Below are 17,607 nucleotides of genomic sequence, written 5' to 3' on the forward strand. Positions count from 1 at the left end.
CTATTCTTTGGTATCTACTTCACAGGTATCAAAGCTGTTGGAAATACACTATGACTGGCCAAGTTTGTTAATGAAAGTAACCTTAAGAGTTGTCATCAGCTCACAAGAAGACACCAATATTCAGCAAAAGTGTGTACCTATCATTAACTAATAGTGCCATGACCATGGGCAAAAGCTGAATGCAAAGAAATTCAGTATTGTACTCTTTTGTAAGCAGGAGCAACCTCTAGCCACTATTTATTGACTGTTACTAAGCTTTTGGAAACCTTTATTTATTACCTAGTCCAGTTAGGTACTAATGGCACATTTTCCAAGTCAAAATAGCTCATTCTCCCTGTTTACATCTCCTTCATCTGGCCTATACTCAAATGTAATATCCCCCTTTACATGCATTGATCCAAACATATCACTCAACTAGAAAACTGGCAACATTTCCTTACAAAGTAAAAAACAAAAGAAGAACCATGTCCAAAGCACAAGGCAGAAGTTTTAATCCAAATACATTCAAATTCACTTGCTAAGCGCTTTCACCATTACAAATGGCTTCTTCAGAGTAAGTGAAAATCATCCATACCATACATTAAATACCCAAGCAGTTACTCAAACATCCAATGAAAAATAATTAGGCAATTAAGTAACTATTACACAAATTTAAACACCGAATGTATCCACGCACAATAGAGAGTAATGATACCCAAACTAGCTGTTAAAACTGATATAAAAAACATCTTATCTACAATTTAGGTCCCTAGTATTGGTATTTGTAGTTCCAATAGTTCTGCAAATAAATAAGTGGTCATATAGGATCAGGTCTTTAATGGCTTGAAAATAGGACTGGCTTCCTTACAGCTGAAAAAGTTGGACACAGGTCACTTCAGAACAGCCAGCAGGCTACTGAGTATAAGGAGAGTTGAGCTAATCTGTTGGGATAAATGAAGGATTTAAGGTTAAAAATTGTGGGGGCCTTTCTGGATGAGCAATATGCTTGGATTTGTGCATATCAAGGGAGCACTGTATTCAATGATGGGTCTGATAAGGGAAAATTAGAGTGGTAAGAGGACTTCTTTGGATCTTTAAGATATTTCCTTGGAAATTAACTGGGCCAGAGAGAAAGATTTCCTGACAGTGGCAGAAACAGGTTGATTGAATGAGAGAAAGAGTTGTTGACATAAATACCCTGGTCTCTTATGACCATATCTGATTGAAGGGGAGAAAGGCTTTTTTGGTGAAACCCTTGGTCTGTTGTATATATGGAATACATTCAGTAAGTTGATTGCACTGAATGTTGAGTACCATAAGATCAACCTCAAAAGTCAAAACCCACAATCACTAACAAGTAAAAAAAATTCCAGCAAGTGCTATGCAGGGAGGCAAGACCCGCAAAGGTCCCCACATCCCTTGCTACTTAGATATACCAACTTGAAGATAACACTACAGTGGGGAAAGGACAAAAAGCCAGTCCCCACAGTACTGTGATGTTGTAGACTAGCTACTGAATGTCTAAAAAACATACAAAGCTCAAATGTTTACAATTGTGAGTTTCAGTCTTTTGGGGTTGATCTTTTAGCAGTCAACATTCACAATGTTTGATGTACTGAATGTGTCCCATTCACACACACACACACACACACACACACACACACACACACACACACATGCAGACACACATATGTAGCTGTTGCTGCCCAAGTAGGTTCCATCAGGCTAGTGACTTCTTTTCAGGGGAGAACCAGATGGAACTTCTATTGACTATGGGAAATTGCCCAGGTAACTAATGAACAGTTCCTACTGTTTTTGATAAGTGCATGGGGTAATATACACACACTGGAGTTAAAACCAACTCAGGCAGATGGGTCCTAGGGTAAAAGTCTCAACCACAGAATAGCACACTGTCCACCCATGCTAAGCTACAGGTGAGTAATGGAAAAGGAATCAAAGTATCTGGGGTCAGAAAAGAACCAGCAGATCTGATGTTGTCAATTTTCATTCATTCCTCAACAATTGGGGTTTGGATCCAAACCACAGATCCAACATGGTCACTTTTTACAAGCAGTGGATATTGGAAATTCTCAAGTTCCTCCCTTACCCATAAGTCTGTAGTCCCCTATGGACATGGTCACTGTCAGCTCTCAAGCAAGTAAACAGTTTGTTTAAATTTTTTGCTTTTTTTATTACCTTTTTCTATATAACTAATATATTCCTCCCTTATCCTACACTTTTATTAGTGTAATCTAATTATTGTTATTGGTATTATTTTCTCCTTTTTACCCTTATGTTATTATTGTTAGTAATTCCTTCTCTCTTTTTTGTTTTTCTGCTTTTCTATTAAACAAAAAAGTGTTACACTGCCTGGTTTTTTTTTTTTTTTTTTTTTTTTGGAAAACCATCCAATTTTGACCCCTCTATTGGATGCCCATGACTCGTGTGCTTATTGCTTGGGCCCAGTACACTTAAAGGTGTCAGGTGATATTTGCAAAGCTTTTAATCTGCGGGCCCTAGTTGATCATAAGGACAAGCTTATTTTGAAAGTTCTTCTGCCTACAACCTTCATGTAATCATTATCTGGAACTCATACCTCCAAATCAAACAAAAAGGAGCCCAGAAAGCAGCCACCAGGCCCTTCTGAATCCTCTACTCCATCTTCTGATCCTACTATGGTGTCAGCCTGTAAAATATCGAAATGGTCAGCTCTGAAGACTAAATATTCAGATCCAAAAAAGTCACAAAGCACAAACTGAAGCAGATAAACACAAAAGCCAGAAGAAGTAGCTGAATTGAACCCACTCCAAGTATTGCAGGCTGCAAATCACCACACAGTTGTAGAATGCAGAATCCACTTTATTAACTTCAGACAAAAAAATCCAAAGATGAGCGCTTTCATCCAGAAAGATCTAGACTTCATCATACAATTTACCCCACATAGTTACTTCCTTCTTATACAGTCCAAACAGGAAGTTCCACCCAGTTATAAACTAATCAATTATGTCATTAAAAGCACAATATTTATAGTCACTGAATTTAAAAAGCAGATAAACTATACAAACTGAAAAAGTTCATGGAACACACCACCCTAAAAACACACTATATATAAACACTGCTTCATAAAAATGACAATTTACAATAAATATTTAAATATGTTGAATGTGTTAAAACAATAAATATGTGTGATTAAATACTAAAAACTAGATATAGTAGAAAATGTTGAGAAATAAATACACAACATAAATACTGAACATGTGATATTAAAATGTTAAAATGCATAATGGAGAAATATATATATATATATATGTACATATATATACACACACATTTTATCTTTCTAGTGCCTTTAGTTTTAAAATTGGGCTAATTGAAATATGCTCATTCAGGCCTGGCCAGTTCCCTGCATTCAAACGTAATTGCCAGTATAATTCTCTTTTCTCAAGTAATAGTGACCATGCACCACCTCTCATGTTGGTACTGATATTGTCTATAATAAAAAATTGGAACTTATGGTCCTTATACTCCAAAACATGTTTGCTAAGAGAATTTGTTTCTTTTTTATTCCTTATGGCATATAGGTGTTCGTATATGCAATTTTTTAACTTTCTATCAGTCTTGCCTATGTAAAAGCAAGAACAGGTGGTACGCATGGCACAGTAAATCACTTTCTCTGAATTACAGTTGTATTTTTGATTGATTCTGCTTTCAATATTATTAATGTCAAAAATATTGCCTTCTTTAATGTAACTACAATAGTTACATCTGCCACATTTGTTCATATAACCTGACCTGTGGTTTGGGTAAGAGTTACTACTCTCAAATATGTTTTTCATATTCTTGCCTTTCCTATATACTATAATAGATTGCGGTCCTATTAGTGGTCTGATGTTGTCATGTATCAAAATAGACCAGTTTTTTGTTAAGATGTTTCTTATTATGTAACTATCTTGAGTGAATACAGTGATGAAAGAAGTCTTGTAATCATTCTTACTTGCAACATTGTCAGTTTCTTAATTACTGGTGAAAGGCCCACTGTCAGTCATACTACAAGAAAGTAAAGGTACATAAAACCCACGCTCTCTCTTGTTAACCACCTCAATCATTATATCACTAATGAACTTACAAGGATAGCCTCTTTTTTGAAACATGTTTTTCAAGTTGTCACATTCATCTAAAAATTCATCAGTACCAGATACCATACGGGCTGCACGCACAAACTGTCCCTTAACTAGTGCTTTCTTTTGTTTGACTGGGTGTATACTAGAAAAATGCAATAGTGAGTTTGAATACGTGCTTTTCCTAAAGATTTTTGAAACAAACCTCTTATTTTCATAATCCTTTAAAAGAAAGATGTCTAAAAAGGAAATTTTGTCAAGGTCTCTGATATAGGTGAACTTTAGAAATTCTGTGGTGGTTCCAATATAATTTATAAAATCATCAATAGCATTAACAGGTACATCCCACAGAACAAACATAGCATCCAAAAACCTGGTATAAAATTTGATGTGCTCAAAATAACATGAAGAAAAAAGAAATTTCTTCTCCCATTGCCTAACTACAATATTTACATATAAACCACCACATGCAGACCCCAAAGCCACCCCTTCTTGTTGTAAGTAAATTTCATTGTTAAACAAAATGAAATTGTTTTTAAGGACAATTTCCATCAGTTGTGAAAAGACCAAGGTCTGGAAGTGTGAGATATCTTTTTCATATAAGAAATCTGTAAACCACTCCAAACCAATTGTGTGAGGTATGACTGAATAAAGGTCTTTAATATCAATAGTAATAAAAACAAAAGTGTCCTTGAAAGGTATCTCATCCATAGCTTCTAAGAAGCCCCATGAATCCTTGCAGATATGTGTCTCACTCAATATGTATTCTTTTAACTTATTGTCCAGATATCTTGCAAGGGGTAGGTAATGGACCCCTTGGAGTCTACTATGGGTCGCATGGGTGGTTGGCTAAGATTTTTATGCAATTTTGGCAGCCCAAACATGACTGATATTTTAGGGCAGGGAACAGAGAGAAATTTAAGCACATTAATAGAAATTGAACCCTCTATAAATAAATATTGGAGTTCATTCCTTATATGCTGGTAAGAAGTGTTCAGTTCATTAATGGATGACCTTAAATATGTTTTTCCTTCTAGAATACAAAAACATTTCTTGTTATAGTCCTCATAGTCCATCAAGACAACACCTCCACCTTTATCAGGTTTCATAATTCTAACATTTTGTGAAAAGATTTTTATTTCATCCATTACCTTTCTCTCATTCATGTCAGAGTTCCTACTAGAAAGCTTAGAGTTACGTAGATCTAACTCACACATATTCTCAAAAAGTTGGACAACAGGGTGAAGTGGGGGGTTGTATGTACTAAAGGGTTGACAAAGGAACCAGGTGCAGAGGTTTTAAAAAGAATGTTTAAGTTCAGCTTACGTGTATACATTCTTAAATCCATAAGAGTATTAGAAACATTTAGGGGCTGTGGGGGTACAAAGTAGAATCCTTTGGCAAATAAATCACAGTGTTCAGAATTAACAGCAATACTGGAAAAATTGTACACATTAAAGTCACCTAAAGTGTTGGTAACTATGTGGCAGGGTGGGAGTAAATAGTCCATGTCATCACCTAAATTGTTTGGTGGTGAATGCAACAAGTTAATTAAAGTCACATTTACATCCTGTTGTTCCAGGACTGGTACCTCTTCCCCCCTCTGTTCACCATCCCTTCCCTGTTCCAATGGTTGTTTCAATTCATTGGGGCTATATCCTAATTGCTGTTCCCCTGGGGACCTTTGTTCCTCAGACACTCTGAGCGTCTCAGGGGGGGAAACTCTTCCGTGTCTTAGAGTTGCAAGCTTTTCAAAACTCTCTCCCTTGTGGGACTATTGCTATTCAGACAGACAATATGTCAGTAGTATGATACATCAACAAACAAGGGGGGACCAGATCTTACCCACTGTGTCGAGAAGTTCTCAGAGTGTGACAATGGGTGATCTCATCCAATCAATTTCTGATAGAAACACACATTTTGGGGAAATTCAACGTGATAGCAGACAAGTTGATCAGCTCCATTTAAATGTTTCATGAGTGGTCTCTCAACATGAGAGTTGTGGAAAGATATTCCACCAAAGGGGCCAACCTTGCTGTGACCTCTTTGCATCTCCCCTCAAAAACAAGTGCAGCAGGTTCTTTGCCCGGATCCCCCAACTGAGTGAATCACCAAGTGCTGCTCTCCTACATGACAGGCCCCCTGGTCTCTATGCTTACCACTAACCCCTCTAATTCCCAAGTTTCTCCAGAAAGCATCTCACTTGAAGAACAAAGTCATCCTCATTGCCCATCATTGGCCTTGTCAGATTTGGTTCACTTTTTTTTGGCATCATCTAGTTCACCCTCCATGGATTCTGGATTCAATTTCAGACCTCCTGTCCACTCTATAGACATGACTCACTCGGACATTTTAGGCCTAAGGCTGACCGCAAACTTTCTCCACTTCCATTGATAGCTAGACAACCCAGGATCTCTTCCCCTGTCCATCACATTCTTTTATTTTCCCATAAAGCTTCCACTAGGAAGATTTACAGAAGTAAATGAAAAAGACTTGTTTTTTGGGCACAACAGAAAGACAATGACCCTTTTTTAGCACCAGTATATACAGTGCTTTAGTTTTTGGCTACAATATTTAATGACGGGGCTCCTCGACTATAAGTGCAACTAGCTGCCATTTCTAATTTTCATATAGGAGTTAATAATTCCACCATAGCTTCTTCAAAACTTTGTAAGGCCTTTATAAAGGGTACCTTTCTTCTGAAACTTTCTTTTAACAATCCAACTCTGCCATGGGATTTGAATTTAGTTTACAAGCTTTAAATCAATCTCCATTTGAGCAACCAGCAAAGTGTGAACTAAAATTCTTAACCTGGAAAACTGTCTTTGGTAGTTATAATCTCTGCTCAAAGAATCTCTGAACTTCAAGCCTTATCTTCTTCTTCTTCTCCTTCTTCTTTTGGCTGTTTCCATTAAGGGTTGCCACAGCGAATCATCTGTTTCCATTTCTTCCTGTCCTCTGCATCTTGCTCTTTCACACCATACACCTGCATGTCCTCTCTCACCACATCCATGAAACCTTATCTTAGGCCTTCCTCTGTTCTTCTTACCTGGCAGCTCCATCCGTAGAAGCCTTATCTTCTAAGCCTCCTTATTTAATTTTCCATAAAGATAGGGCAGCATTATGAACCAGCCCATCCTTTCTTCCTAAGGTGTTGTCAGAATCCAACATCAATCAATCTATTAATCTTCCAGTTTTCTTTCTTTTACAAACAAAGGAGATTACAGGCTAAATTTGTTGGATGTTCACAGACACGTATGCTTCTATTTGCATGGAACAAAGAATTTCAGGAAAACAGATCAATTATTTGTTTCTTTTGTGGAATCAAAATTGGACAAGCCAGTTACCAAAGTAACTTTAGCCAAATGCTTGACTGATTGCATTTCCTTTGTCTATAACAGATTAGGTTTGTCTTTGTCAAAACCTTTAAGAGCCCATTCAGCCAGGTCCATGGCAAACTTCATCAGTATTTTTATCCAGGTTTTCCATGGGTGATATCCCTGCAGCTGCAACTTGGGTTAATCATCTTACCTTTATTACTTATTACAAACTGGATCTGGTCTTGAAGGGTAGAGCAGCCTTCGGCTCAGCAGTTCTCAGGAATATCCTTTCTTACAGTCCTCCCAGGATTCAGGTAGCTGGGGATTCTGTCCCAATTGTTAAGGAATGAATGAAAATTGACATCAGTTAAAGATGTTATCTACTCACCATAATGGTCCAACTGTGTTGTCCATTTCCATTCTTCCTTAGCTCCCTTCCCTCCAACCCCCTACCATTTTGTTTGTAACTTCTGGAAAAACAATAAGATACCAAGGGAACCAATGTTCCTGCCTTTGAGCTCCAGATATTTGTTTCTCATCCTAGGACTGTTTCTAAATTTCTATGAAACTCTAAGGCTAGCAAACAAGATCTGAGGTATGGTAGGGGACAAGAGCATTATAGGTAAAGGAGGAGCCTGAGAGTTTCCAGTATCCACGAGATGTAAAAAGCAGCCAAGTCAGATCCAAGGGTCAGATATGAACCCAACTGCTGTTGAAGAATGAAAATGGACAACACAGTTGGAACATTATGGTACGTACACTGATCTTTCACCATTAAAGTAGATATGCTGCCTGTTAAGCTACTGTGACACTAAAGAGCTAAAAGCATTATCGCTCTACTCTGTCTCTTACAGACTCTGGCATGATACCCTCTGTCTAGCCTATAAGGCAGCAAACAACCCTGTCCTGCTCAATATTTTATACATAAGTACAACTGGAAGCATCCCAAATGCATAAGCTAAGGACTTAAGTCTACATCAGAACATAAACAGAACCTTTTGGAAGGATTGATATCTCTCCCAGAGAATCTCCCTCTCAATTCCATATGAAAAGAAGGAGCAAGTAATGGTAATTACAGTGGCTAGAGTACCAAAGTTTCATTGGATTGCATGCTGAGCACCTGCCTATATACTTATCAACCTATGAGTGAAGACAAAGGACCTGGTTTAAACAAATGCACATCTGTAAGCCTATATAAAGCTGATGCCTTTAAACCACTAATTAATGACTTCTAGGCAGCATATTAGTTGACCAGGTTAGTGAATATTAATTATCTTTAAAGCATGCTATATAAACCCACATTTCTTTTACATGTTCTGAAGATAAGTGGTCCTACAAATAAACGTCTCATGTTTTATTTGGTGCCCAATGAAACAGGGGCAGTGTATCTCATTCCACCACCACCAGTGGCCAGAGTTGAAGAACAGACTTAAGCTACTGATTGGACCTATCAGAGGAACAGGATAAAGTTCCCAATGGTTAGCTCTCCTATCCTGGGGGGAGATTTAGGAAAGTCCAATGCTTATGAAATCTCTGATAGAGAACAGGAGCCTCATGTGTCCTCTACTCAGATTATGGGGAAGGGGGTTGTTGCTGATGTCATTTCATTAGCCATTCCATAAAGTAGGGACTTTGACTGTCTGGTGTAAGAATGATGGCTCCTTGTTCTGTGTACATAACTTACTGATGGAGCCTCCACATCTCAGGACTACAAGTGTGTACTGATAAGGTCAGCTTGTCAAGGAGCTGGGGGGCCCACCCCAAGAAGGGTTATGTTGATGGTACCTGGAAGGAGAAATTGAGGGATCCAAGGTTTGGGTGGTCATGAAAGTCTGAAGAACAACCAGAGAGTTGTAAAAAACATGAAGGAAGGAGAATTAAAAATACATATCTTTATTGACAATATATATTTGTTTATAAAATGTTGTCATGGAGACAACAGCCTGGCCATTACTGAGGACCAGGGCTGTGAGCTATTAGCAAGGTGCTTCCAATAATACGTGGTTTAATTACTTTAGTCTCCATTTGCTTGTTGTGCAATTTTGAGCAAGTCATTAAACCAGAGAGTGATCACAGTCTGAGTGTGAAAAAGGTCTGTGTGGATCATTGTTCTATTGAGGTTATAAGTAAGTGATTATTAATAATTTTAATTATGATTAATTTAGTCTGTGAGGTTTACTGCGGGTATCAGTCTTAATTTGATCCTGCATATAAACATAATTCTGCCTTTAATGTTTATCTTAATAAGACAAGGGTTATAGTTATAGTATATTCACAGCAAGAGGTTCCCTGGTTCAATCCTTGGCTGAGGTACCTTCTGTGTGGAGTCTGCATGGCCTCCCTGTGTTTCTGTGGGTTTTCCCCCAGTGCTCCAGCTTCTTCCCATACTCCAAAGACATGCAGAAGATGGACTGGACTCATTAAATTGGCTATAAGTGTGAGTGCATGTGCGAGTGTGTGGTGTGGAAGAATTACAGTGGCAGGGCTAGCCACCTAATGGTGTAAACCTTGCTCTTGAAGTGACACCCTGACCCCATATGCAAAAAATGGGAAAAGGGGTTGTAGATGGATGGATTCAGGACCTTCACTTCAGTGACATTGGTTCCATGTGTTTAATGTAGCCCTAAAATAAACATGACTTTAATTCAAAATCAGATCCTAATATTCTTTTTCTGCTACCAAAAAGATGCACATAGACTTTGTTAGTCAGGAATATAGTATAATTGTGCCCAGACTTAATTCAGTTTGTCTATGGTATCCAAAGTCATAAATGTAGGCATAAGAAAAGCCTTAACAATATACCAGCATAACTAGAATTATGCAGAAATCTGACCTCGGCCCTAATATTCACAGGGATTGCTGCTATTGCCCTAATTCAACACTAAGTATAAAGCTAACTGCATCACATGCCCTAACTTTACTATTATCCGAAAATGGTAAAAATAACATCTGTTAAGTTAGCAGTCAGTTATGTACTGTTCTACTAAAAAGTCACTTTGAATATAGCCTAAACCTGAATGTGAATTTGTTTATAACCAAGACCTTAATTCATTTCTTACAGTAAGGCAGGTAGAGTTTAGCTTAAGAAAAATTGTTAAACTTAATTTGGGACAAAAGCTTCACTCATATTGTCCCTCTAAGCCATATCTAACATCAGTAAAAAACAAACTCCTAAAATGAATCAGTAGCAGGACATAATCAACTATATAATAAGAATACAGGTTCAATTAGACCTATAGGTTTATATTCAGATCAGATCCTATGCTTCACTCAGTCTCTTTCATAACCAGATCCCAATCCCTAAGATGCATTTTAAAAGGATGACTGCAGTGGTTGAGATGATTTCTGTCCTAAGCTTCACTCAGACTGTTTTCCTAGGTTTGTCCAATAGATAAACATGAATGCTAAATTATTTCTAATAGCTTATTTTAGACCCTAAGCTACCCTATGACCGCCCACAGTCCCCAAATGCACCCTAATAACAAATAGAATGATATAAATCTTAACCTTAAAAAGTCATCTGCATATTACATATGCAGTTGTTAGTAGTTTGTTCATTTATTAATTCATACATGTATTTGTTTATTTATTCATTTACTAACTAGTGGGAGAACTGGTCTAAGAACTCGTCACTGATGAGCTGAGTGTTCTCACCTGTCTACCTGATGAATCTGGGCATGTTGGGGCAATGTAGCAATTGCCTCATGTACACAGACAACCCTCTCCTCCTACCACCCAACACTACAACCTGTGAGAGATGCACTTATATAGCCAAACTGGAAGCAAAGCTCTCTTCACCCAGTACTGGACTAGACAGTCAAGAGGAGAAGGTAAACACTTGCACCACACCACACTCATCACATAGTCCCAAAAAACATACACCACCAAAACGCAAACATAGCAACACAAAACACACACCTACATTCATGGAGGCTCTCAATAAAAATCTGCTCAAGCAACAGAGCCCTCCAAAGCAGAACGTGTGCAACCTCTACCCCCCAATACAACCCAAATGACACATTGCCCACAAACTCAACTACACCCCATAAGGCATAACAGTGTACCCAACACTCTAGTCATAGGTGACTCTATAGTCAGGCACACTGATGTTCCACTCACCAGGCTAATCAGCTGCCTGTCCAGTGCCAGTGTCCACCACATAATGCACACACTCAGGACACTCCACAACAAGTACAAATATGACTCTTATCATTGTCCATGTTGGTGTGAATGACCTGAGACATACCCCTCTGGACTACATGAAAAGAGACATGGAGAAGCTCTCCGATCTTGTAGCCCATGCAGGTATGACCCTAGCCATGAGTAGTATCCTGCCATCACCCAGAATGATACCACAGTACAATGACAAAATGATGGACTTCAACAATTGGCTAAGCTTCTGATGTCATTCTAAGGGGGTCCGTATCTGTTTGCCTGGAATGACATGATCGACATACCACAATGTTTTACCCGAGATGGCCTGCACCTGTCGCCCTTGGGATTCTGGATACTGGCTAAGGTTCTTGCCAACCCTATAGTGCCCTTTTTAGGCAAGGTTCAAATGACAAATTCACCACCGTAATAGGTACAAGCAAGCAAAATCTGCGGGTAATGCTACTCAATGCTAGAAGTCTAAACCTCAAAATGCATTCACTCGAGGCACTCCTTAAAATGGAGAACATCGACATCTGTGCAGTGACAGAGACCTGGTTCAAGGTTCCAGAGAGCACCCCTGCATTACCAGGCTATAATTCATACCACACCTTTTGGCCACCTAACCTGGACCGAAACACTAAAGGTGGAGGCGTGTCCATATTCATTAAGGAAATCCACACCTCCAGGTTAGTTCCTCAGCATAATGCATCCGAGATTATCCAAGTGCAACTAACTCTGGGCAAGACCGCAATCCAAATTGTAACTTGCTACAGATCCCCCACCATGCCCCAGGATTCCCACTCCTCATTTCTTGATACACTAGAAAATATTAGGGTACAACCCAACATTCTAATAATGGATGATTTCAACTACCCTACCATTAAATGGGAAAACTACTCATGTACCAACTCTTTTGCTCAACGTTTTCTGGAATTCATAAATTCCAATGCCTTGGATCAAATTATCCACACCCCCACCAGGGGCAGCAATATCCTAGACCTGGTCATTACCAACATGGGCAACCGGTGTTCCACATCAGAGGTCATTTCCTCATTGGTCAGATCCAACCACAAGCTAATCAGCCTAGACATCCACATCCTGCCCCCAATCCCCATTAGGGAAACCACTGTAAAAAATGTCTCCAAAGCTAACTTCATGCTTCTTAAGACAGAAACTTCACAACACCCATGCAGATGGACAATAGAGGTACAACTGCTGAATCCTAGACAAATGCACTTTATAAGCACTTACACGAGTGCATGGATCATGCTATCCCTAACAGAACCAAGATGCTATCCTCCAAAAAAAGGAAGCCAATCTGGTGGTCCCCTGCCATAAACAAACTCTACAACAGAAGAAAGAAACTGTTGCAAAAAAGTGTAAAATCCCATGACTGGAAGAACTCCCTGGTCAGCCTCAGTAAGAAGCTGAGATCCCTCATATAATCCTCCAAAGCTAGTTATGAAAACAAAATTGTCACTGATTCTAAAGACAACCACAGAGCATTCTATAGCTATGTCAAGAATCTCAATGGCAACACTCAGATCTGCTCTGAGTTACTGCACAATGGCACTAAATATAAAGAACCAACTGATATTGCCAACATCCTGGCAGATAGGTTCAGTGCTAACTTTACCCCCCACCCCCACCCCATAAAGGGCCCATCTCTATACTGGAAGAATGCAAATTTCCTGTAATCATGGCTGCACAGGTAAAAAACACACTCACCAAAGCCAAGAACACAGCATCCATGGAACCTGACAACATCTCAGGCTGCATTCTACATGAACTACAGAATGAACTGGCAACCCACCTAAGCACCATGTTCAATCATAGCCTCACCTCAGGCTTTGTACCCACAAAATGGTGCACAGTGACTGTTAGCCCACTCCACAAAGGAAAAGCCACCACAAACCCTGGGAACTACCACCCCATTAGCCTAATGAGCCTGGTCTGCAAGACCATGGAACATATCATCATGGAACTTATAAACAAAGACATTGGTAATCACCAAACTCTGGACCCCACCCAGTTTGGGTTTGTAAAAGGCAGATCATGTCTCCTAAACCTGACTGACTTCTTTGAAGCAGTCACTAAAGCCGTAGACGAGGGTAAGGTGGTTCACATGGCCTATGTAGAGCTTAACAAGGCTTTTGACACCATCCCCCACTCTGGTATTATAGATAAACTCATTAAACTAGGCATAAATCCCTATGTCACAAGATGGGTTGCCAACTGGCTCACTGACAGAACCCACATTGTGAAAGTAGCAGACTTCAAATCCGACTTCAGACCAGTAACAAGTGGAGTACCACAGGGTTCAGTCCTGGGTCCTCTCCTGTGTGGTATCTACTTTTCTAAAGTACAGGCTAACACAGAAGGTCTTTAGCTAAAGAATTTCATAGATGACTGCAACTAGGAGCCATAATTGAAACTCCTAGCGATGTGGACATCCTACAAAAGGGCCTCACTGAGACAGATGCCTGGTGTCAAAACCATAGCCTCAAGCTCAATGCCAAAAAGTGCACTATCATCCCCTTTGGTAAAAACTGTGTGATGAGAGACCTTGAGACACAGGTGGACAGTAGTCTCTTCTTTGATAATCACATCATCACAGTAGTCAGGAAATCCTTCTTCATGGCACACCTCATCACAAAAGGTTTCTCATCCAGGAAAAAATAGGTCATTGTTCCTCTCTAGTCATCACTCATTAGACCCATTATAGAGTACAATGCCCCTTTTGGTATGTATCTCACAAGACATCTACAACAACTGGAAAGGCCACAGAAATACCTCACAAAGAGGATTATCAGCCTCAAACAAATGCCCTAAGCAGACTGTCTCAAAAAACTAGAGCTTTACTCTGTCGCATATCACCTACTCAGAGGCGATCTCTGCCTAACATACAAAGCTATATCAAACCCAGAGCTGTTGGACATGCTCCACTTTAAGAAATCCCAATCCCTCCGAGCTACACGCTCTAGGGACCTAAACCTTGTCACTACAATAAACTGAACATGCTGGAGGGATTTTCATACTTAACAGAACACCTTAATAAATAACATGAAGAATTCCATAACTCAGTGGCAGCAATGATTTTATACTGATACTTAGTTAATACCAACAGTTCTTCAAATTTATTTCCCAGACGTCTAGCATTACAAAGGAAACAGTTAACAGGTCCCTTAGATTTTTCACAAATTGAATTGCCTTGTACTTATACACTTTCCTTTTTTTTTTTCCCAGAAAATTTTCTATCTGTGAAGTAATTTTACTGGCCTTAAAACTTGATTCATACTCGTTCAAATGAGTGTTATCCCATGAAATCAGCCTCTGATCACAACTGTCTTCCAGTATTTAATTTAGTGAATACTGTATACCATAATTTTAAATGTGAGCATTTGTACATATGTAGTCATTCAAACAGGGTGAAGGAATGATCCCACTCAATATAAACTGTACACCCTTCCAAAATCTCTATTATATCTAACAAGTACTCTTTCATATATTTTAGTGGTGTAAACATTAGATCAATAAATCCAACATGTAGTACATACAAGTTGTACTTTGGCTTGACTAAGCTTAATTTTGCCATCATGTTGAATGTATCATGTAGTCTTAATCCAGATAAAACAGAAACAGTATGAGAAACTATCTGGTTTGGAAAGCTTCTTTACTACAGGCCTTAAAAAGAATCACCCAAGAATAAAACTTCAGTTATGCCTTTATTTACATTTGTTTTCCAAATATTCCCATTGCCAATAATAACTAAAGGAGGTTTACCTACATCATCAATTTTAGTACTTTTTTATTTAAAATATTTTAGTAACATTCTTGTCACATAAACAAGGGTTCTCTGCAGTCCAATTTGTCTGTAAGATGGTATCTGTAAAACCCTGATCCTGGACTACTACCCCCAAGACCTTTAATAACTGACCAAGTCTCATTTATCATAGTGGCTTTTGGATATATGCAAGCATGGGATTCTTTAGATATTAATGAGCTTCCTCCGTCCAGATTGCCACCTATTTTATTAACACAGTTGTCAACCTCATTATCTAATGATAGAGAGCTACCACTCCCACTTTTGTTGCGGCTAACACCAAAGAGTCCATCCACAGAATCCTTCCTTATTATTATATCATGACCAATGATGTTTTGCAACTTATACTTTTTTGAGGTACTTAACTTAGAAGCCTTTTTCCTTTTCTTCCCTTTGGTCTCTTCACTGGAGAGTTGTGATTCTAGTTCTTGTTCTAGCACGTCTGTTTTATTTCTTTCTGTACAATCCTTAGATGTCTCAATGAAAGTTCTTTCTGTGGAACTCTCTCTTCTCTGTTACTTGCACAATCCTCTATGTATTCAACAATTGTTGTAAATGTTTTTACATGACAACTGCATTCCAATAAATCAATGTCCAGTTTGTATTGGACAACCTTTAAGAGCTCAGGCAATTCAATATAGTTAGCACAATAGTTGTATAAACTATCTCTGAAATATACTCTACAATGATTGCATTCTCTAATGTACTTAGATTTCAGTAGATCTTCTAACACATATAGATTAAAGATTCCATTATTGATTGTTAAAAAACAGAGAACTAATACACAGAATCCCTTAGTTGCAAAAAAAAAAAAAAAAACAGAAAGCACACAGCTCTGCCAAAACCAGGAGGAAAACTAATGTACACAATCCCTTAACTGCAAAATAAAAGACAAAAAGCATACAGCTCTGCCAAAACCAGGAGGAAAACTAATGCGCACAATCCCTTAGCTGCAAAATAAAAGGCAAAAACATGCAGCTCTGCCAAACACTTACTTGTGCTTGTTTGCTTTCCCTTACAAATGGAAGTGTCTCCTCCTGCATTCAATACTCTCACCTCACTGCAAATGGAGAGAGAAAAAGTACACAGTGCAGGTGATGACCCACTACTACTCCCAGCCCTTAAAAGGACTCAATGAGAAGTAATGCACAGAATCCCTTAGTTACAAAATAAAAAGCAGAAACAGACAGCTCTGCCAAGACCAGAGATAATGTAGGGAATCCCTTAGTGACAAAGTAACAAAAAAAAAGGCACACAGCTCTGCCAAACACTCACTTCTACCTGTTTGCTTTCCCTTATAAAGGGAAATGTCTCCACCTACACACACAACACCCTCACCTCACTGCAACTGGAGAGAGAAAAAGTAAACAAGGCAGCCAACAGACCACTAGTGCTCCCTGTCCTTAAAAGGACTCAAGGAAATCTAATTCACAGAATCCCTTAGTTGTATGGTTGCCACCCATCCTGTCATCAGTGAGAAACTCATGGGTTGACCTACTTTATCCCATTGCCTGCTGTGTAAAGCCATGGGACTTTTAAAAGTAACACTTTTTAATCACACCGAATCACTGTGGAAAAGCTGCAAATACTTCCAGTTTTTTCATGGCAATTCAGTTAAGTCACCAACCCAGACCTGCAGGCAGAGCTATTCCCTGTTAAGTCCGGGTGTTGTAAATCATGCAGCAATTAGCTGTAACTCATGAAGGGGGCGGGAATTCAGTCAGGAAGAGCCCTACAAAGATCACGGCTGTACAGCATTTTTAATTAGCTCTTCTACACCTGCTAATAGACTAGAGGACTGGTATTTGCCGTTTCTTACAGCCACAGCCAGACAGTCAGCCACTCCAGCAGGCAGCCAGCTAGCCACTGCAGCAGGGCCAGGGAAGCCAGCCAGCCACTCCAGCAGGGTAAGGGAAACCAGCCAGACACTCCAGCAAGGAAGCCAGTCAGCCACTTCAGCAAAGAAGCCAGTCAGTCAGCTATTCCAGCAGGCAAGCCAGGTAGCCCAGCAAATATTGTGATTATAGTGGTAAGTAAATGCAAATAGTATTTTATGGCTATAGCTTTTTAAAAATGGGAATATTATGCTTTAGTTCAACTTAACTTTTTAATGTTTAGATGTAAATGGGGTGCACTGTACAATATTTAAATCTGTGCAGTGGTTATTTTGAGATTTGCAAGTAGTAGTTTTTAAAGGTATAAACAGTGTGTG

Source organism: Protopterus annectens, chromosome 5.part0 (genome assembly GCF_019279795.1).
Source record: "Protopterus annectens isolate FY-2018-M chromosome 5.part0, PAN1.0, whole genome shotgun sequence".
NCBI lineage: Eukaryota > Metazoa > Chordata > Ceratodontiformes > Protopteridae > Protopterus > Protopterus annectens.